This window comes from Pseudonaja textilis, chromosome Z, assembly GCF_049901715.1.
Source record: "Pseudonaja textilis isolate UNSWEBS1 chromosome Z, rPseTex1.2, whole genome shotgun sequence".
Taxonomy (NCBI): domain Eukaryota; kingdom Metazoa; phylum Chordata; class Lepidosauria; order Squamata; family Elapidae; genus Pseudonaja; species Pseudonaja textilis.
In genome coordinates this window covers 18,118,239-18,141,004 of record NC_142008.1, presented here as the reverse complement: position 1 = coordinate 18,141,004, position 22,766 = coordinate 18,118,239, and the positions used below count along the sequence as shown (strand labels likewise).

The following is a 22,766-nucleotide window of genomic DNA, read 5'->3' as shown; positions in this document are numbered from 1 at the left end:
TGATCTGTCTTCTTTTCCTTCTTGATGATAGATAAATGGCACTTCTTTAAGGCCTGTCTTGATTGCTGGTGATTCCCTCCCCCCCATTATCTGTCTGTTTTCAGAGATCAGTGCTGAAATTAAACAGTCCACAGGTTTACCTTGCTTAGAGCCATGGCTTGGAGAATTGTTATCTGCCTCTAAATACAATTTAAACTTTCTGACAAGTATTTCTTCACTGGATCTTGACCAGAGCTGCGTCCCAAGGACAGATCTAATATAAATCTAGATTTGAGATGGAGAGTAGGGACTGCTTTCCTAAGTTGTCTTTCACTAAAGAAGTCTCTTTGCCCAGGTGGCCTAGCATTGGGTGCCTTCCCTAACACCTTAGAACAAAGTCTTAAAAGAAATACTTTGAGGAAGAAATAATAAATTTGGGGCATTTCACAACATGCTTGCCCAGCATGTTGAGGTACCCTATTTTTGGCCCCTGTCCCAAAGTCTGTTTAGGCCGCACCAACCTCCTGCTCTGCCTTTTCCTTAAGAAGCAGGCGAAGGAGCCCCACAAGGTGTTCGGGGAGGGACGTAGGGAGGAAGGGAGGGACGCGTAACCTTTGAAACCTTGCCAGGCGCGCGAGTCGCATTCTCACTTCAAAGTCGGTGCAGCGCTGGAGAGAAGAGCGACGCGCAGGCATCTCGGACTCTCGCCCTCCACCGGGCGTGCTAGGCGGCGATGCTTCCTCGGCAGATTCCCGAGTTCGGGATGACGGTGGCGGGCGGCCGCCAACGCTGCTGCAGCAGCAGTCCAGCAGCACGTAAGTGGCCGGGCGCGCTGGCAACTCCTGGCGCTTCTTGAGATTTGCTGGGCTGTAAACTCCCGGGGTGTGTGGAGACTTTGGGGGGGACGGGACACTCATCTTTCTTCCACCACCCCCGGTTTGCAAACTAGCCTTACTGTTGCGCAATTGCCAACGATTCCAGCCTGGCCTCTTCCTAAGTTTTTGGCCGCAGTTCTGGAGCGAAATGGGTTGCCTGCTTCTTTTCTGTTTCTTCCTTCGGTCTTTCTGAGATCCAGGAGAGGGTGCGGTTACTAATCGCACGTGCGTCCAGATTTGGACTTGTTGTTACTGGGGGGAGGGTGTCTTCTTCCCTCCCGCCTCCCCGTTCCTAAATTTACAAATTTGGGCGCCAGATTGCCCGGCTCAACCGCCTAGCTGAAGCGGTGGACCTTCTGATGGGAAGTTGTTTTCGGGAAGGGGGGGCGGGGGGCGCAGATGTAACTTTTGTGCCAGTCCTCCTTTTCTTGGAGCCGTCCTGCTTGTAGGTGGAATCGCAGTTGCTGAGTTCACGGCACTGGTTTTCCTAGTACCTCGCAAGTTTGGAAAGAGCAGCCTGATTTGGAGAGGGTGTTTCCTCCGCTCGAAGCAGCGCCTTTTCCAGCTGTCTGGCGTTGGATGAGCCAAGGGGTATGTCTGTTGGACGGGACTGAAGCTTTCTGAAGTATTCATAACTAGGTATATTACAGGCTTGGCCTGGCCACTAACTAATCAACCACAGTTTGGGTCAACAGGATGCGGGTGCTAAAATTAATCCCTGGAATTACCGTAGGTAGTTTAGGCAAGGTCATATCAGAAAACTGGTTACTTTGATAAACCAAGTTAAGCATGAATATCTGTGTAATGCGAACACAGCTGTGGAGTGTCCAGTCATGTCTGAATAAAAGACATAAGTGTAAATCTTGGATTTTTCTGTATCTCCTCCCGGGTTACCCTCAAAACAGCCCTGCTAGGTAGGGAGAACTAATGCAGGGAAATGTCCAAGAATCTTTTTTAAAAGAGTGAGCTATAGCTTTCTTCTCTTAAAGAGACATTAGTATTGACTGCTTGACGTTTTGTTTCTTGGGTTGTACTTGTAACTCCATTATTTGGTAAATCTGTTTTCTGTGATTTTTTTTTTAAAGAAACTTTAAGCATTTGGGACATGCTGAACTATGCTTTTATTCCTGGAAATGTTCACCAGACATCTCTTTAACCAATAATATTAACAACAAATAATAACAGTAGTTGGTAGAAATTTGAACCTGATACTGCCCATTGTTAGTTTATAACAATGAGTAGTATCAGCTTCAAATCTCTAGCAAGTTCCTGTGGATTGCCAGGGAATTCCTAGGAATCTAAGCCAGATTTAGGAACAGGGACAATCTGGAGTGCCAATTTTGAGAGCGGTACTTGTTACTGGTACTTAAATATAATGTCAAGGTAATGTGGCTTGATAGATCCTGAGTCTCTTTCCCCCATAAGCGGCATAGTACACAATAGAAGAAATCACGCACCCATCAGAACTTATTGCAAAAAAGATAATTGTCCAGAATCCAGAAAGATCCAGGTTCAAGGCTAGGTTGAAAAATGGGGGGGGGGGAGGGGAAAGTGCAGGCAGAAGCAGTAGCGTAACGTATTATCTGTATACTTTTGCCAGGAAGACAATGTTGATGTGCAATACAATTATTTTAACTTGAATATAAATACTGAGGGTACTTTTCACCTGGGACCATTTGATCTAGGCTTGTCATTGATTCTCTATTAGAAAGTTGATATTCAGTCTTAGCTTGTGCCCATCTTAAGAAGTAAGGTAAGAACCATCATCCACTAAAGGCCCTTTTCCCCACTAGTTCTGCCAAAACATTTGCTGGCAGATGGGCTAATAGAAGACATTTAATCTCACAGCTTTTTCTATTGTAAATACATTTTTTAAAGTAGTTATTTGACCTAAATACATCGTATTTTCCACTCTGGTGGTACTGAAGGTAGCCAACAGAAATGATATTTTATAAAAAATCTAAAAAGTTTTTTTTAAAAAAAGAGTCTTAATATTGTAGCAAATATTTAATGTATTAATTCAAAGAATAGAATAGAATAGAATAGAATAGAATAGAATAGAATAGAATAGAATAGAATAGAATAGAATAGAATAGAATAGAATTCTTTATTGGCCAAGTGTGATTGGGCACACAAGGAATTTTGTCTTGGTGCAAATGCTCTCAGTGTACATAAAAGAAAAGATACATTCGTCAAGAATCATAAGGTACAACACTTAATAATAGACATAGGGTACAATAAGCAATCACATCATACTAGAAAACAGTCAATATAAATTGTTAGGATACAAGCAACAAAGTTACACACACACAGTCATAAATGGGAGGTGATGGGTGATAGGAACAATGAGAAGATCAATAGTAATGCAGATTTAGTAAATAGTTTGACAGTGTTGAGGGAATTATTTGTTTAGCATACAGCATGACAGATGACCTGTCTCTTAGATTTTTCCTGAAACTGGGAAATTACTGCAATTTCTAAATAATGTATTTCCAAATTAACCCAGGAGAAGGAACTTCCCATTTGCCACAAAAAAGGAGCCTCCAAGGGCAGGAACATCTCCAAAAGAGTCTTCCCTGGAGAGCTTCCTGGCTGGATAGGTTCCTAACACGAGAGTTAAAGGTCAAGACCAACTCCTTAAGATATTTATTTATTTATTTGTTTGTTTGTTTAGTCAAGCAATTATAAGATAACAGGTATAAGTATAAACATGGTTATAAATACATGAAATGGGTACATATAAGAAAAAATAAAAGAAACAATAGGACAGGGACGGTAGGCATGTTGGTGCGCTTATGCACGCTCCCTACAGACATCTTAGGAAAGGGGTGAGGTCAATAGACAGTCTAAGGTTAAAGTTTTGGGGGTTTGGGGAAGGAACCACAGAGTCAGTTAGAATATTCCAGACATTGACCACTCTGTTGCTGAAGTTGTATTTCCTGTGATCAAGTTTGGTGCTGTTTACCTTGAGTTTGTATCTATTGTTTGCTCTTGTGTTGTTATGGTTGAAGCTGAAGTATTCATTGACTGGTAGGTCATTGCAATGTATGATTTTATATACTATACTTAGATTGAACCGAAGGTTCTGGTAAAATGAATAAAATAAAATGAATAAAATGTCTGGTAAAATGAAATCTTATGGAGGCTTTGGAGCAGGGGTCCCCAAACTTGGCAACTTTAAGACTTGTGGACTTCAACTCCCAGAATTCTGAGGAAAGCTGGCTAAGTTGAAGTTGAAGTCCACAAGTCTTAAAATTGCCAAGTTTGGGGACCCCTGCTTTGGAGTGTAGTGATGAAAGCACATCAAATTCTGCCATACTGAACTGCAGTGTTGTCAGTTCTGTGGCTTCAAGATGGTTAACATATTTGGGTCCAAATGTAGAAAGTCAATATGGATCCCTGCTTTGCTCCTCTGAAGGGAAACAAATACTTAATAGAGCAGCATATGACTTTCAATAGTGGAGTTTTGGAACATGTGGAGGCAGGTGTAACTCATCTTTTTTTGCCTAATTAGAGCAGCTGTGAGTCTGGCAATAGGCACAACTGCTTTTGTCTTTCAGAAAGAGGAATTTCAGTACACAGCCCTGCACCTTCCAAAGTTCAAATCCCTAGCACCGCATAATGGAGTGATTTCCCATTACTTGTCCCAGCTTCTGCCAACCTAGCAGTTTGAAAACATGTAAAAATGCAAGTAGAAAAATAGGGATCATTTTGGTGGGAAGGTAACAGCGTACCGTGCACCTTTGGCGTTTAGTCATCCCAGCCACATGACTATGGAGACGTCTTCAGACAGCGCTTGGCTCTTCGGCTTTGAAACGGAGATGAGCACCACCCCCTAGAGCCAGAAACGATTAGCATGTATGTGTGAGGGGAACCTTTACCTTTAATTATATTCTACATGGGGCAGGGAGATTAAATAAAGTTTGGACCGAAAGTAAACCATTCAGTCGCACAGTTCTAGAACCTCCACTGAATGCTAAGACTTAGACTACAACATGCGAAATCAAGATCAAGGAGAACACTGGGGAATGATTGCAGATAGTCCTTGTGCAGCAGGTAACTAAGGGGACATAACTTTCAAATAATTTGGAATGCTGATATCTCTCCTTTGTAGCCAAAAACTGCATATTGTAGTTTCTCAAGCTTCTGAACAGGGTGGATTTGATTTAAATCAAGTCAATTTAAAATCACGATTTAATCATGATTTAAATCACTAGTAAAAAGGCTTGATTTAAATTTAAAAAAATGTAAAGAGCAGCTGTCATCTCTGTCCCGCAGCGGCTCCTCCTCTGATCTGCTGTTGACTCACCAACAGACCCAGTATTACAGAATATACAGCCTCATGCTACACAATTAAGCTCTATTTCATGCTGAATAAACTAAATTATTAATGTATCTTAGATGGGAAATTGTTTTTAGATAGATATTTACTCCAAAAGCATTTTATTAAAATAAATTTGATAAAAATAAAAATAATAATCCAATTTAAATTTTTAAAAATCCAATTTTTTGTAATTTTTTTTTTAAAAAAACATTTTTTTTATCCATCCTGCCTCTGAAGCATAACTACCCAGGCTGGGCATCCTCCTTCTTGAAGTTCATCCATCTGGGGAAGACTAGAATAGAATTCTTTATTGGCCGAGTATGATTGGATGCACAAGGAATTTGTCTTTGGTGCATATGCTCTCAGAGCAGAGTTGGTATTCAGTGGGTTCTGACCAGCTCTGGAGAACCAGTAGCGAAAAAATTGAGTAGTTCAGAGAACCGGCAAATACCACTTCTTATTGGCCCCGCCCCCATCTATTCTCTGCCTCCCGAGTCCCAGCTGATGAGCTGGGTCTTCTTTTGTTGCCCGGGACAGGAAAACGGAACTGGAAAGCAGGTTAGTGGGGTGAGGAGGGAATGGGAACTAAGCAACTAAGCCACGCCCACACAACCGATAGTAAAAAAAAATTGAATCCCACCACTGTCTTTGTACATAAAAAAAGACTACTTCAAAGTGGACATACAGTCTGCCCCTTTCCTCACCTTGTGCTGATTTCATTGCTCATTTTGAATTTTGTGTATTGATACCCTGCATTATCTGCTTTAAAAAGTTTTGATTTTGTCATGTTTTCAAAAGTTGTTAATTACAGATAGGCAATATCCCTACTATTTTGTAAAGGGAAATTAGAGCTCAAACTTAAAGAGGTAATCAGTGTATTCAATGCCCCAAACTATAGTTTTGCTGCCTTAAGTTAAAGCTTTGTCTTAAGATAGGAGTTGTAACTGTGTTGAATTACATGGTTGTATTTTTGGTCTCTAATTCTCTGGATTTCTGAGCATAAAGTGGCCTGCTATTTTAGATAACCTTTATAATGGATACAAAGGAAATGTGAAGGCAGTCCATTAAAAAAGTCAGATAGAACTACAGATTCAAGCAAACGTTGGCTAAGTTTTAAAAGTTCATAATCCTAAGATCAAAGGGTTTAATGACAGATTTGATTCCTTTGATCAGCATATGTGGTCAGTAGATCTGGGTGGATAGTCAAAAGCAGAAACAAATCTTGTTTTTCACTACTCTTTAACAACCCATCTTAAGGTTGCATTCCGGCCAAGGCCAGCCCAAGATAATTTGGCTCAGAAAAATCAAAATAAGACATATTTCCCACTAATTACCATGCAGCAGAATCCATTGCAGGATCAAAAAAAGGGCAACTGCTCTGTTTTCATGTGAACGGGGGGAAAAAACGGTATAATCTCTTTAGGATAATATGATCTTGGTATATTTATTAAGTGATAAGATGATGTAGTACAATTTTGACTATCCTGCTTTAAAATAATGATTGTTTTAAACCTGGAGTGTCAGGAAGGATATCATCTAAGTTCCTTAGGCCTTATTTCCCTATTTTTCCTTAAACTGTGGTAAGATTATTACTCAAGAAGAGCAATACTGATGTGTAATTTCCTCTTCTTTGAATTCTGGATGACATAGTCCCCACAGGAGTGTACCACATTCTTTTATTTAGTAAAGTACATAGATGAACTTGCAGACTCTCATTCCGGGTCTGCCATTATAAAATGCCTTTTTAGAATTAAATACAGCTGTCGCTAGCATCCCATGGATTTGTTTTAGAATATTACTATATATTATTTGTACATTTCTGGGAACAACAGCTGGTTGGTCACTATTATCTTGCATTTATCAATCTTAAGACTGATCTAGCTGATCTTGAAAAGGGCTGTGGCAAGACTAGGAAGGCCTAAAAATACCCCTGAAGAATGCAGGTTATCTCTGTATGGCAGGTAATTCTCGACTTTCACAACCATTCATTTAGTGATCATTCAAAGTTACAGTGGCATTGAAAAAGTGACTTATGGCCATTTATTACATTTACAGCCATTGCAGCATTGCCATATTGATCACGTGATCAAAATTCAGGTGCTTGGCAACTTTCATGTATTTATGATGGCTGCCATGTCCCAGGGTCATGTGATCACCTTTTGCAACCTTCTGATAAGCAAAGCTGATCACGTCGCAATTGTGTCAGAAGCACCAAGGTGCTTCAGGGTTGAAAGGATTAGACTATGACATCACAGGTGCCCGGGATACACCCAATTGGAGACTCCTTTCATGTCCCTGGCATGGGGAAGCCAGATTCATTCAACAGCCATCTTACTAACAACTCACTCAACAGTATTGGCAAGAAGGGTCATAAAATGGAGCAAAACTCACTTAACAATTGTTCACTTATCAATGGAAACATTGGGCTCAACTGTGGCCATAAGTTGAGAACTACCTATATAGCCAGAGAAAGTACACCAGTACGTTGTGGTCAATAGTCAAATTCAACTCAAAACACTCTTTTCTTTGTTCAGTCATGTTATAGAACAGTGGTGGCTAACCTTTTTGGGCTCCTGTGCCGAAAATATGTGCGTGCAATGCATGCAGCCCCCCCGTGCATGCGTGTGCAACCCCCCATGCGCCCCACGCGTCCCTGCACATCTGCAAGTGTCTCCTGCACCTCCCCTGCCTCCCCATGCATGCATGACAGATACCTGACAATCAGCTGTCAGGCGGGCAGCACACGTGCAAGCTCAGTGGGGCTCTTCCGGGTGACCTCTCGCATGCCAGCAGAAGTGGCTCTGCATGTCACTTCTGGCATGCGTGCCATAGGTTTGCCATCACGGCTTTAGAAGATCCAATATCCCATTGGATTCACATTAAATAATGTTGAATATGTAAACAATATTCATTGAGAAAGACATTGTAAATCACTATTTTATTATATTTTTATTAATTTGTAATATGCTTTTAATTTAACAATGGAAGTTACAATGCCACTTGTGCACTAAATTATGTGCTCCACTGATCATTTATTACTAGTGTATCTAAGTAACGGAATCTAATCATGGGTGCTTGCCATGATGAGCCTTTTTGAAGTGACAGAAATTTCATTTCTTCTTTTCAACCATTCTTAATTCAATCTGATGGGAACCAAGTAGGATCTATTTTTTTAAAAAAAGGAAATCTAAATTCTCATGCAGTGTCTGAAAACATTAAATACATCACATTATCATGACTCTGATATGAGGTTCTTGCAGGTAAATAATAAAATAGTCAATCTTTCTCATGAAATACTTATTCGGTTGTGGAGTAAATATCTATGGTTACTATAACTGTTATTGATATCTGGTTAGATTCCACAAAACTGCACATATGGCCAACTGTTTCATGAAGTGGAATGTTAGTGAATAAAGACTGAATGTCTACCGAGCTAAAGAAGAATGTATACGTTATGTACTAAAGAAGCATTTAGACAGATTTCCTTAATTTTGAATGAGCCAATTAAATTCTGAAAAATTGATGAATCTGAAAGCATCAGCATGACAGAAGGAAGAATATGTCGAACCTTAGAAATGATGCTATTGATGAAAATCATTGATGAAATGACTTGTACTAAGTTAAAACCTAATTGATCCATGATACCACAATTCTATGGATTACCAAAAACGTATAAACCAGGAATGCCGGCCAGACCCATTTTAGCTCTGTATGGCTACACTTACCATCAGCTTGCATGCTGGGCCTATGATATTCTGGTGCCTATAAGAGAGAAGCTAATCAAAACAACTTTAAAGGACTTGTTTGAGCTTGTTTATGAGTTGAATACTTTTGATGTGAAAGATGACATTATGTGTTTGGTAGACATTCGGTCTTTATTCACTAATGTTCCACTTCGTGAAACAGTTGACTATAATTTTTACTGTACACTTGTTTCTGTCTGCGGCCTTTTTAACTCCCCTCTGCCCTTTCAGTTAAATCCCATAGGAAGATAGGATTGGGGGCCTTTTCCAGATCAGGAAGCATAATTTGCCATGGAGAAGGATGTAAAACCATCGAGAGATCTGTACAGGTAGTCCTCAACCTGGGATCACAACTGAGCCCAACATTTCTGTTGCTAAACAAGGCAGTTGTTAAGTGAGTCCATTTGACAACCTTTTTTGCCATGATTCTTAAGCAAATCACTACAGTGGTTAAGTAATCTCGTGATCATTAAGCTTCCCCCATTGAGTTTCCTTAACAGAAGTTGGTTGTAAAGGTTGTAAATGGTGGCCACATAATCCCAGGCACTGGGCAATTGTCCTAAATACCATTGGCCAGTTGCCAAATACCTGCATTTTGATCACATGACCACTGCAATAGTCATAAGTCACTTTTTTCAATGCTGTTGTAACTTCAGTCACTGAACGGATGGTTGCAAGTCAAAAACCATCTGTGGCGGAAAAGACATTTCTAGTATTGTCCGTCACCTCACAAAATTACATTCAAAAATAACACCTCAGAAAATCCTAAATCGGGGTCCCCAACCACTGGGCCATGGCCCACTAGTGCCATGAGCTATTTGCAACCGGGCTGCAGAAACAGTGAGCGAGCGTATGCGTGTGGGCACGCCTCCCCATTTGCAAGAGCAGCGGGTGAGCATGTGCATGCGCATTCCATTTGTGTGAGTGGTTGGCACACAGGCCAGCTTTCATGTGGAACCCTCTCCTCTCTGCTGCCCCCTACCGCCCCACCAGTATGCAAAGTTGGAAAGGTTGAGGAACTCTGTTCTAAAGCATCTTGAGAATGGTAGTAAAACTAAAGTCTCTTTATTTGCATGAGAATAAATCTGTCCGAAAATTGGAAAACATCATCACAGCCTTTGAGTTGTGGCAAGAAAAAGAGATCGTGTCAGTGTTCCAAATAAGGCACCCATAGAAAAGAACTCTGAGGCAGGAAGGTTCCTCAAAGAACAGCTGATTGGATACTTCATATTAGCACAACTGGTGAAAGCCAACTCTGAAATCTCCCTCAGCTTTCATCTGATTAAAAGTAAATGTTTTCCTCCTCCCCCCCAAGTCATTCGTCACGCTGTCCAATCCAGGTGTTGGCTGGTTGCTTGGTTACTTGCTCCTCCCTCTGGCCAGCCACCTGTAAGAATGTCCTTGATTCCCATAGGAAAACTTTACTGTTTTGGCTACAAAACCCCATCTAACTATTTTCCCTTTTTGAACCATTGTGTAGCAACTCTGAAGCCTCCAAAATGGCTTCAGCCAGGTTCACTTTAGGATTGACAGATCATTTCTCTCCATCATTTTATACCCATTTCTGAGACCACTCAGCCATTATTGTAGAGGTATAAACCTGCCTTCATTGATCTTGGTATAGAAATTCATAGAGAGAACCTTGGTGAAAATATTTGGAAATGGTTACAAGAGTCTGGTGGTTTAAGGCACAAGGCAAGAAACATTGTGAGTTCTAGTCCCGCTTTAGGCATGAAAGTTGGACAGGTGATCCTGGGCCAATCACCTCCTCTCAGCCCAACTCAGCCCACCAGGTTGTTGTGGGAAAACTAGGAAGAGAAAGGAATGCTCACTGCTCTGAATTATTTATAAAAATAATAAAGGTGGAATAAAAAATATCTTTAATAAAAGCAAAATGGACAGGAATGTTCCTTCAGCCCTGGGAAAGGAGAAGATATTAAGAACAGACTCAGTTCCTCCCTGTCTCGTTGGATTATATAGTCTAATTCAATAAAGTAGATTCTAGTCTTATTGGTGGACACTGTTTCCTGATGTGGACAGCCATGAAACCCTGGCATCCATAGAGGCATGAGGATAGTTGGATGACAGTACAAGATACTAGTGAGGTTATGATTATTTATTATAATTATTAATCCCTATGTTTTGTTTTTTTACACACAATCTGCTAGTATTAGATGTTAGAACTGTGCTAATATAGTTTTGCATGGTAACCTGCCATTATACATAATTGGATTGCTATTCGAAACCAACAAAACCTATTGTTTCTTCTTCTTTTTTTCCCTCTATGTATCCATGTATTCATAACTATGTTTTTACTTATGCTTATTATCTTATAAGCAATTAACAAACCAAATAAATAAATAAAAAAAAACATTGTCTCCTCTTCCCAGCAGTGTGTTACTACTCCCACTTCATCTTGCCCCAAAGTGCCTCCCAAATGTTTGATTGTAAATCCTGAGACTGAACCTGTAATCTGCAATGCCTATGTCAACCACAAAGCAATGAGGTTCAAAGCTCTTTTATTTTCTGATGAGATCATCCGTGTTTTGCTTATGGGGTGGTCTGTTCTGTGTTGCCCAGAATGGATGGAAATTGCATGTATTAGCCTCTTAACCCCTTGATTTGCATAGAGTTGTCCTGTAGCATGCAGCCATTGCCAGAAGTGTGCGTGGGATGAGGAAGCAATACTACGGTATTCCTAGAAGAACTGTATTTTTTTATCTCCTTCTAATGAATTACAATGATGTATTGTTCTGTAGATTAATAATCAGGCCCCGCTCTTTTGATTGCAGAGGGGGAGGAAACAAACAAGAGGATTTTTGTTCTCTAAAGGGAAAAAAACATCTAATATCTGCAAAGAGCTTAATTAAGATGAGTTCACAGTGGAAACCATGTTTCTGGATGGTTAAAATAGCCACCTGCATAAATGGTTCAGAGTATTATTTTCCCCCGGGTTGACTGTTTCTGAAGTTGAACGTCTCTGTATGAAATGTTGCCAAAGGGTTAACAGTTCTGACACCCTGTCCAGAATGTCTTATCTGTTTGAGGGAGGGGAATATTGTGACACAGCATGCAGTGCTGGCTTCGTTGTACAAACCCCCTTCCCGACCCCATGATTCTGTAAGAGAACCTCCATGTCATCCTCAATTATTCTTAGCAAAACTGTACATTTTGATTTTTTTTTTTTTTTTACTCCTTCAGAAGCCATCTAGCCAAAATATTTGTGTCAGGTTACAAAACTTTATCAGTGCTCTCCCAAGCAGTGGTTCATCACTTCTTGCAGTTTTACTAGGCTCACCTCAAAAAGAAACATTCTGCTCTAAATAGGGGTTGATTTAAAACAAGGGTCTTCGAACTTGGCAAGTTTAAGACTTGTGGACTTCAACTCCCAGAATTCCTGAGCTAACATGACTAGAGGAGGAATTCTGGGAGTTGAAGGCCACAAGTCTTAAAGCTGTGAAGTTTGAAGGCCCCCGATTTAGAAGATTTTTGAATGTCCCATTGAAATCTAAGATTTTATCTGGATTGAGTTATGTAAAGTTTCCTCACTAACAAAAAAAAAAATCATAAATCAGCTTACAGGTGTCAATCTATCTCTCAGATTTATAATCTAAAAGGTTGGTTGTCCAGCCTTGGCAACTTTTAAGTTTTGTGGACTTCAGCTTCCAGAATTCCCTAGTCAGCATGATCTATTTAAAAAAAAGGAAGAAGGTAGTTAGAAGAAAAGCATAAGTTTTTAAAGTTATTTTATTATGTGTCATAAGCTAAATGTTGCCTTTTAGTGATCATGTCCATATCTGTTCCCAACCTGGACCTTCAGGTATTCCAGTAATGTATCCAATAATAAAGGATAAGATTTGTAGCTCAGGGTTGAAATGAGGGATCTTTGGCGCTCTCTGAGCTTCCTTGTTTTCTTGCAGACGTTTCATTACCCAAACTAGGTAACTTCATCAGTGCTAGTGCAGTGTATCTATCTTTATGTAACTGAGTTCAACCTGGTTTCCTCTTTTTGCTACCTTTCTAGCACTTCTCAAAAAAGCTAAGTCTTTGCATAATGCATACAAATAAGATTTGACCATGGTCATTTGTGCCTCCAGTGAAAATTGTTTTTTTTTTTTTTTTTTTTTTTTTTTTTTTTTTTTTTTTTTTTTTTTTTTTTTTATTTTTTTTTTTTTTAATTTTTTTTTTTTTTTTTTTTTTTTTTTTTATAAAAAAAAAACTTTTCTTTTTTTTTAAGCGATGGTAAGGAAGAGGCAGAAACCAGAGCGTACAACGAACAAGGCTTTATTGCAGAGAATAAAGGGTTGTCGCGTCTGCTTGCTAACTAGCAGACTAGCTGGCGACAACAGGGCTGGCTCTGCTCGACAGCCGGCTTTTATAGCCAACTGTCAAACGGAGCCAGCCAATGGGAGCGGCTGGTGCACCCACTCAAACAGCGGACCTGGTTGGGAACTCCAACCAGTTCCACAGACATAACACTCCTTTCCCCCAGCTGGGAACATGCGTAGTCCTGTAGGTAAGTAGGTTGTCTGCGCTGGCGACCAGAACGTCGCAGCTCGGGTAAACTGTTGGCTGGTGTCAAGTCCAGGCCCTCGGGACACGCCTCGACGGTCGTTGGGGCATGGGCTTGACCTGGCGTAGTGTTCTGAGAGTTCGGCGATTCCCCCTGTTCGGGCTGACCTGGGCGAGTCGCTAGGTCCGGTTGGCAAACTGGCTCGCTCGGCTGTTGGTTCGGTGATTCTAGCCGGAAACTCGGGTCCTCCAGCAAACTCTCCTGATCGACGGGGAAGACCGGGTCCCGCAGGGAGCTTCCGTCTGGCACCGGCAGGGAGACTTTGGCGCTGGCAGGTCGGGTTGGGTCGGTATCGGCCGCACTTCTCCGTCGCCTTCTGAGTTGGTCCACGTGTCTCCGCCACAAGCGTCCATCTTCCAGGAGGACCCTGTAGGATCTTGGACCTGTGACTGACACGACTTGACCTGGTACCCACAAAGGATCCCCCGCATAGTTCCTGGCGTACACCAGGTCATGCAAGGCAAAGTCTCTGACCAGACTGTCAGACCCTAAAGGGGTGTCTGGGCAGTAGTGGGGGTGTAACCTGTCCAGGGTGGTCCTAAGGCGTCTCCCCATCAAGAGTTCGGCAGGGGATTTGTTAGTAGTGGTGCAAGGCGTCGTATGTTGGCTGAGAAGGTAACGAGACAGTTTAGAGTGCCAGTTTTCCTGGCCAAACCTGGCGAGTGCCTCCTTGGCTGACCTGACTGCTCTCTCAGCCATCCCGTTGCTAGCGGGGTGAAAGGGAGCTGTAAGGATGTGTCTGATGCCCAAGTTAGCAACGTACATACTGAACTCACATGATGTGAACTGCGGGCCATTGTCAGACACCAGCGTGTCAGGAAGTCCATGGGTGGCAAATAAACGGGTCAGGGCTTTAACTATTGCTTGGGTGGTGGTCGTGGGAAGCAGGGCCAAGTCTATCCACTTGGAGTAGAAGTCCACGACCACCAAGAAGGTCCTGCCATGCACCGGTCCAGCCAGGTCGATGTGCAGGCGAGACCAAGGGGCACTAGCACTTTCCCACCTGGTGGGCGTGGCAGCTGGTGGGGCAGCCCTGGTTTCTTGGCAAGGTTGGCATGAGCTTACCCAGCTGGCGATTTGGGCATCCATGCCGGGCCACCAAACGTAGCTGCGGGCCAAAGCCTTCATCCTTACGATGCCCGGGTGGCCCTCGTGAAGCACCTTCAGGATGGGTACACGAAGGGTGGCTGGAATGACTACTCTTGTACCCCACAATAGACATCCCTGTAGCTTTGACAGTTCCTGCTGATGGGTTTTAAAAGGAGCAAAGTCAACTGTACATTGAGTTTCCGGCCACCCCCTTCCCACCCAGTCCAGAACCTGGGCAATTATCTTGTCTTTTTTTGAGTGCGCAGCAATGTCCTCGGCTGTCACTGGCAGTTTAAGTTCGTTGACCTCAAAAATGGCGTGAATCGGTGCTGGGTCTTCGACTGGGACTGGTAGGGGGCAGCGACTAAGGGCATCGGCGTGACTCAAGTTCTTGCCAGGTCGATGCACCAACTTGAATGAGTAAGCGGCCAGAAACAAAGTCCATCTGGTCATTCTGGGTGAAAGTACCTGCGGGGTTTGCTTATCTCCAGATAAGAGTCCCAGGAGAGGTTTATGGTCAGTTACAAGTTCAAAATGGTGCCCAAACAAAAATTCATGGAACTTTTTAACTGCAGCAACCGCAGCCAGGGCCTCTTTATCTATTTGACTGTAGTTCCTTTCTGCCGTAGAGAAGGTCCTAGAGAAGAAGGCAATTGGTGCCTCGGAGCCGTTGGGAAGTCTGTGGCTTAGGACAGCCCCAATCCCAAAAGGGGATGCGTCAGCAGCTAGGACCAGGGGAAGACGTTGATCAAACTGAATTAAGACTGCCTCCGATGTGAGTAAGGATTTGACTGACTTGAAAGCATGGGCTTCTTTGGGTCCCCAATGCCAGGGTGAGTCTTTATCTAACAGTCTATGTAAGGGTTCAGCGACAGATGCTTTGTGCGGGAGAAATGAGGCGTAAAAGTTTAGTAGCCCCAGAAAAGCTTGGAGCTCCGTCTTGTTAGTTGGTGTGGGTGCCTCATGGATGGCCTTTACCTTGGACTCAATTGGGTGGATGCCAGTGGCGTCTATCCTATAACCCAGAAAGTCCACTTGCCTAGTGGCGATGGCGCACTTCTCCCTTTTAAGTTTGAGGCCATGCTGCCTAAACTTCTCTAGAACCGCCCTGACCCTCTGTATGAGTTGAGGTCTGTCAATAGCTGAGACTAAGATGTCATCGAAATAAGGAACAACCCCTGGGAGACCTTGGAGAATCCTTTCCATGAGTGATTGGAATATACCCGGGGCCACACTCACACCAAATTGGAGGCGTTTACATTTGAATGCCCCTCTATGAGTGACTATGGTTTGTAATTCAGCTGTCTGATCATCAACAGGGAACTGTTGGTATGCCTGGGACATATCTAACTTGGCGAAAATGGTGCCGGGTTCGAAGGTGTGTAACAGGTGCTGAATAACAGGGACAGGGTATGCGCTGACCTGTAGGTAACGGTTGAGGGTGGTTTTGTAGTCTGCGCAGATTCTTAAACTGCCATCCTTCTTGAGTGGGGTGACTATGGGGGTCTCCCATTTGGCAAAATCAGTAGGTTCTAACACCCCTTGCTTAAGTAGCTTATCTAATTCTGCGTCCAATTTGGGACGGATGGCGAAAGGCACCCTGCGTGGCTTTAGGCGAAGAGGGATTGCCTGGGGTCTACAGAGAAGAGATGGGGTGCCAGAATAGCAACCCAGCTCGCTGCTAAACATCAGAATAATCTGAAAATAATGCATCTACGTCAGAAGTTGAGACAGCATGGATCCCAGTTACACTAAGGCCGAGGGAGGAAACCAATCTAGCCCCAACAGGCTGGGGAGGGCACCATTAACAACCACTAAAGGCAAATGGCCTTTAAAGGCTTGGAATTGAACGAAAAACTTGCCTTTCCCGAGGACAGGGATGTTCTTGCCCTGGTAGTCCCGCAGTGTCAGGTGGCATCTTTGTAGCTGCTTCTTTGACAGCCTGGGCTGGATCTTCTTCAGGGTTTCCCAGGAGATGATTGAGAGCGCAGATCCCGTGTCTACCTCCATCCTGCAGGGTTTACCTTCTAGGAAAACAGAAATTTTGATTTTATCAGGGGTTTGGGAAGTATGGTTAGCGTGGTAGCAGGTATAGCAGTCCTCCACTTGCCTTTGGGAATTAGAAGGTGGTGGAGGTCTTTGAGGCAAAGTGCGCCCTGCTTGGCAGACTCTAGCGAGGTGACCCTTCTTTTGGCAATTCAGGCAGATGGCGTTTCTAAACCTGCAGGATGCCCTAGAGTTCCACAGGTTAGGCAAATGGGAGGTTGTTTGGGGGTGAAGTTGTTTCTCTGTCCCACTCCTACCTGTGAAGGCTTCTGATGCTTAAGGCGGTTAATGTCAGATGAGTCTGTGGGGACTTCTTCACTGAGCACTTCTTCTGAATGGATGGTGGAACTGCTGGGCTTTAATGGAGTGCCTTGAATCTCGGCTGCTGATTGGGCAGAGAGCTCAGCAGCTAGGGCTTCCTCCATGGCTAGGGATAGATTCAAGTCCTTTTTTTCCAGCAAACGTCTTTGGAGTCTCAGGTCTCTAACCCCACAGACGATCTGGTCCAACAACATGTCTTCTAAGTAGTCTTTGAACCCGCACTGCAAGGCAGCTGTCCTCAGGGCTGCCATATACTCGTTGATTGACTCCCCCTCTGCCTGTTTTCTAATTCTGAAGGCGTACCTCCTGGCTATCTGGGATGGTTTTGGTGAGTAGTGGTTGGAGAGGATTTCTTGTAGTTCATCCCATGGGACGCTTCTGATAGCGCGTGGGGCGACTAACGCTGTAGCGGTGTCAAAAACTGCAGCCCCACAATAGCTGAGGAAATAGGACTTCTTCCTATGTTCAGCAGCGTCAGCTAACCCGATGGCATCGAGGAAATGGCTGAAACGATTTTTGTAGGAGTCCCACGTTTCCTCGTTTGGCTTGAATGGTGGGAATGCTGGATTAGCATTCATTGTGAAAATGCAGGGTTCGTCTTCTTCAGTCGTCTTTTGAACTCGCGCTCTTAAAAGAGCGCAGGCTGTGACTGTCTCTCTAGGCTACGGAGCTCTTTTTGAATTTCGCGCTCTTTGTGAGCGCCGGCGGCTGCGGCTACAGCGCCCGTGGCTCGCTTCAGTGAGTACAGCTCAAAGCAATGGCGGTTTTTTGAATTTCGCGCTCTTTGTGAGCGTTGGCGGCTGCGGCTTCAGCGCTCGTGGCTTCGCTCTCAGTGACTACAGCTCTTTGAAGCAGATGCGTCTGGCTAGCCTTCGACCGGATCCCATCCTCGTCGCCAGTGTTGTAGAGCAATGGTAAGGAAGAGGCAGAAGCCAGAGCGTACAACGAACAAGGCTTTATTGCAGAGAATAAAGGGTTGTCGCGTCTGCTTGCTAACTAGCAGACTAGCTGGCGACAACAGGGCTGGCTCTGCTCGACAGCCGGCTTTTATAGCCGACTGTCAAACGGAGCCAGCCAATGGGAGCGGCTGGTGCTCCCACTCAAACAGCGGACCTGGTTGGGAACTCCAACCAGTTCCACAGACATAACACTATGTTTAAAGATTCTGATCTTTAAAGATATAGACATGATGTGGCATCTGAATATATTTTCCAAGATCTTCCCTGCTCTTACCAAATACAAGTATGGGTTGTATTTCTTGACTGTTGGTTCAAGATTGATTATCAGGATTGATCATTTATCCTAAAACGCAGAAGCTTTGCATGACTTTAGTACCTTAATGTCAGTTCCAAGGATGCCTGTGGCATCTTTTGTCATTAGTTTGGTTGTTCTCATATTTTTTATTCTGCTCCTTGATGTTCCTCACTAGAGTTTCCAGTAATTTGCATTTTCAGTTATCAGAGTAGAGTCATCACCATTGCATGATGTTGCCTCCTCCAGTTTTAAAGCCACATTCCTACTCTTACAATCTAGATTGTCTTAAATATTCAGCACAGTGGTTGAATGAGGAAGGAGAGTCTATACGGCCGGTGGCCGTGAGAAGGCAGGCAGCCTAATAAATAGCCAACACCTGTGTTTGCTCTTGTCCTGCCTCTTTAAGCCTTCTCTCCAGCCTGCCTGCAGCAACCTATAAAAGCTAAGCTGGGGGTAGGTCTTGTTTGACGGTGAGAAGGAGTGATACGGTGAAGGAGGAGGTAAGTTTGTATGTGAATGCGGAGCAGCTAGATAATTTTGGTAGTAGTTTGCTCTCCAACTACAAGTATTTTCTATTATTTCAGAGATAATTTGTCCCAAAGATGCTTTTCAAAATGCAATTGAACTTTTTGGGAGATTTTCCCTTGAAAACCAAGAAAGTACAATTGTCTTTTGAAAAGCACCTTTGAAAAGCACCAATTATGTCTCCATAACTTTCTCTAGCAATGCTCACTAAGAGTAGTAGGACTCATGAGTAGTAGTTGGAGTAGCAGTGGGGAAGAGTAGTTTAGCCAGGGGTAATGAGTAATAACTATGAATTCTTGTTTGTGTTGCCTAGAGGCATATGCTTGTTGGCTTGTTTGTGTTTGGAGCCCATTAAACTGGGTTTAATTAAAAGAACCTGTGACAATACCTTGCCTTGCTGTTTGCCATTATGGAGCCATACAATATATATATATATAAAATGAACTGTGATAGGATTCCCATTTTTCTAAGAATATTCCACAATTTATCATGGTTGACTCAAAGGTTTTTCTACTGCTGCTATTCCAGCTAGTACTCCTTGTGAGTTCTACTCCTAGTGACTATTGCTAGAAAAATGTCTCTGGGAATTCACAGTCATATCAGTCTGGAATATGCTTTTGAAAAGACTTGGTTTTTCAAGTTTTCAAGGAAAAAACAAGAAAATTCAGTTGCCATTTGAAAATAACCTTTGGGATAGAAAATTACCTCTTTCTAACTGCTTCAGGCTGCTTTGCTTGAATTAAGCTTCTCTTGGTTTCTTTTTCTGGTATTCTTTGGCTTTCGCAATTTTATTTTGTTCCTCAGCTTTTTGCAAAATTATTTTAACATCTGGCATCTCCCTTTCTATGTATAGCTCTAATCTGCATTGTATAATTCTAAATGTTAAATTGCTAGCATGTAAAATTAAGGATATTGTGTGATATAGTTTATATACTTTCTAAATCTTTAGTATTGGTGTGTATACTAACCTCTTTCAATCTAGTAGTCACTATATCACTCTAGATTTTCTGGCATTGTTTGGTTACAATTTCTGCTGCTAATTGCTTTATTTCTGACAATACTGTTTGTCTTTTGGCTGTATTGTTGTAAGTTATTAAAAGGGACTAATATCAAGAGCTCTATTATTTGGGCAGAATTCCAAAATATGTCTTTCATCTTTGATGTTTGAATTAGTTGCTCTCAGTCCACTGGTATCTTTAACCATACCAATTCAAATATGGAACTCTTCCTGAGTTCAGGATTTTGGAAAAGCTTTTCTGGTTTTCCTGTATCTTTTTCCACCCTTGGTGCCTTTATAGATGCAGTTATATCACTGCTTTTTACCTCTTCTATAGCTTTCTGAAATTCTTAGGTTCCTACTATTTTTGGTTTCTTTTCTTTCCAATTTCCAATATTTCTTGGGGTATCTGATTTTCTTACATTTGTTTCTTGGCCATTGGCAGTCTCTTTTAACATTCACCCTTAATACCTTGGATTGGTTTCATGATTCCTATGGTTCTCTATTAGTTCAAAACATGCTAATATTCTTATTGGAAATGATGCTTAAATGTTCAAAACAATATCATGGAATATTTGTGTTTGTTCTGATTTATCTTCACTTAGAAGATAGTACATCAACAATTTATAATCTGAAGTCGGCCCCTAGCCATGCTTTGCTGTCAAAAGTGAGTTTATTTATTTTCTTCTATCACTAATGCAGCTAATGTGATTTCTGTATCCCTTGTGTTTCAATGTCCATGCAATTTCCATGCAAGCTGTGGTTTATTGTTAGCTTTGTCTATACTGGTAGTTCCTTGTCATTGTTTTTTGTGAGGTCCTTGGTGCTCGCTGACCTTGGTAGTTTTCTTGCAGATGTTTCATTATTCAAACTAAGAAATATCTTCACTGCTAGTAGGGAGTAGGCTTTGCTCTCATTTTTATCTACTAATGGCTTGCGCTCCCACTGTTGAAAGCAGCTGGGCTTGGTGCGCCTTGATTGAGCTGTGGTTTATTATTAGTTTGTTTGGCTGTTCGGTGGCCATTTATGCTCCAAGCTTAGTTGCTTGCCAGAGGGTTTCATAACCCAACTAGAGGACTTGCTGGCTCCTTGATTTGGCTGTGATTTACTATTAGGATTTTTTGGCAATTCAGGAGTCCTCAATGCTCTGAGCTTGATTGCTTTCTTGAAAGCATTTCATAACCAAACCAGCCAACTAATAGGAATTAGGGTTTGTGCTATTTTTAAATATTTGTGGTTTGGCCTGCTCCTGTTTTAGTGGGAGTAGTTATGATGGTTCCTGGTTGTGGGCTATGGTTTATTGTTAGTTTGTTTTCCTGCCTTGGTAGTTCCTTGACTGGGATATTGTCTACTGGGGTCCTTGGTGCTCTATGAGCTTTTGGTGGCATTCTTGCAGATATTTCATAACCAAACTAGCTAACATCAGGAGAGTTTAGGGTTTGCTCTTAATCTTTAGTGTCTTGCTCTGTCCTGTTCATAGCTTATGGTTTCTTAATTAGACTGATTTATTATTAGATCTTATGCATGTATTAGTAATTTTATTGGGATATTGTTTAATGTGATTTTTTTAAGTGCACTCTGAACTTGGTTCCTTTCTTGCAGATGTTTCACTACCAAACTAGGTGACATCAGTGATAGGTGAGTTTGGTGTTTAATTTCATATTTATATACCAGTGACTTGTCCTGCCAGTGTTTTGGTGGGAATGGCCCTGATGGTTCCTTGACTTGTTACATTTCATAACTAAACTAGCCAACATCATCTGGGCTAGTAGGGATTGGGGTTTGCTCTTATTTTTGTATACTTATGGCTTGCTCTGTCAGTGTTGGTTGCAGTAGTTTTGATGGTTCCTTGATTAGGCTGTGGTTTACTGTTAGCTTGTTTGTCTGCATTGGTAGTTGCTTGTTTTGTATATTGTTTACTCTAGGGTCATTGGTGCTTTGTTTGGTTGCTTTCTTAGAGATATTTAATTATCAAACTTGGATAACATCATTGGTGCTAGTAGAGATTTGGGTTTGGTCTTGTTTTATGTTTTAGAAGCTTGCTTTGTCAGGCAACTTCTGTGGTTTATTAGCTTGTTTGTCTGCATTGATAGTTCCTTGATTGGAATATTGTTTCCTTTGGAGTCCTTGGTGTTCTGTGTCTCTGGTTGTTTTTTTGCAGATATTTCATTCCTGACTAGGTAACATCATCACTGCTAATACATTTTCTCTTTTGCTTTTATTTTTATATGGTAGTGCCCTCCTGTACCAGTGTTTTGGTCAAAGTGGTCCTGATGGTAGTACATTAATTAGACTGTGGTTTACTGTTAGCTTGTTTGTCTGCATTGGTAGTTTCTTGATTGGGATATTGCTTATGGTGGGGTTTATTGGTGCTCTCTGAGCTTGGTTGCTTTCTTGCAGATATTTCATTACCAAAGTAGGCATTATCATGAGTGCTAGTAGGGAGTCAGGTAAAATACGCCTTGCCATGGCATTAAAACCGTTGCTGCTTTGAAATCTGTTTGCACGTTGGTGTCTATATACAGGGGGACCTTGAGTAGAACAAGGTCAGCGTTCAGGCACAAGTGAAGACAATTTGGAAAAGCTGTTGTAATTGCCCTATAATCTTGCAAAAGACCTTGCAGCTTTATCCCTTAAAGGAGAAGGGGTTACTTGTGCTTCTGTAAGCAATAAAGGTAATTGGGCAGCCTTGAGGTGTGGGTAAAAAACACATCCTGTAATAACCACCTCTCACCTCTGAATTTGGACAGCTGATTGGGATGCAGAGCAAGTATTCAAGAGCTGGGATGCCGCAAGTGGGAAAAATGATGCCATCTCTTCCCACCTTGAAAATAACATCCATGAAAACATTTTGGAACTTGGCTGTAATGAAGTGGGCAAGTGAGCACATGGGCAGAGGTTGTACTCAATGTCCACTATCTAATCTCTGCCTAGCAGACATGTACATTTCAGCCCAGTCTATGGCCAAATGCCAAGATTTTGAAAGCACCAGGATTGTGCTTAATTTGCACTTCTTTTTAATACAGGCTATCTCAAGCAC

At 42.2% G+C, this 22,766-nt stretch overlaps 1 protein-coding gene across 2 annotated transcripts in view; it reads left to right on the top strand.

Annotated features, from left to right (window-relative positions):
• The first annotated feature begins 545 nt into the window (after positions 1 to 545).
• Positions 546 to 22,766, top strand: part of JCAD (junctional cadherin 5 associated) — a 38,573-nt gene continuing 16,352 nt past the window's right edge. The window contains exon 1 of one of the 2 annotated variants that reach the window (XM_026710086.2): positions 546 to 794. The gene's annotated coding sequence lies outside the window, so the exon portion shown is untranslated. Of the gene's footprint in view, positions 795 to 1,322; positions 1,446 to 22,766 lie in introns of those variants that run through there. The other variant, XM_087918011.1, reaches the window with a different exon arrangement.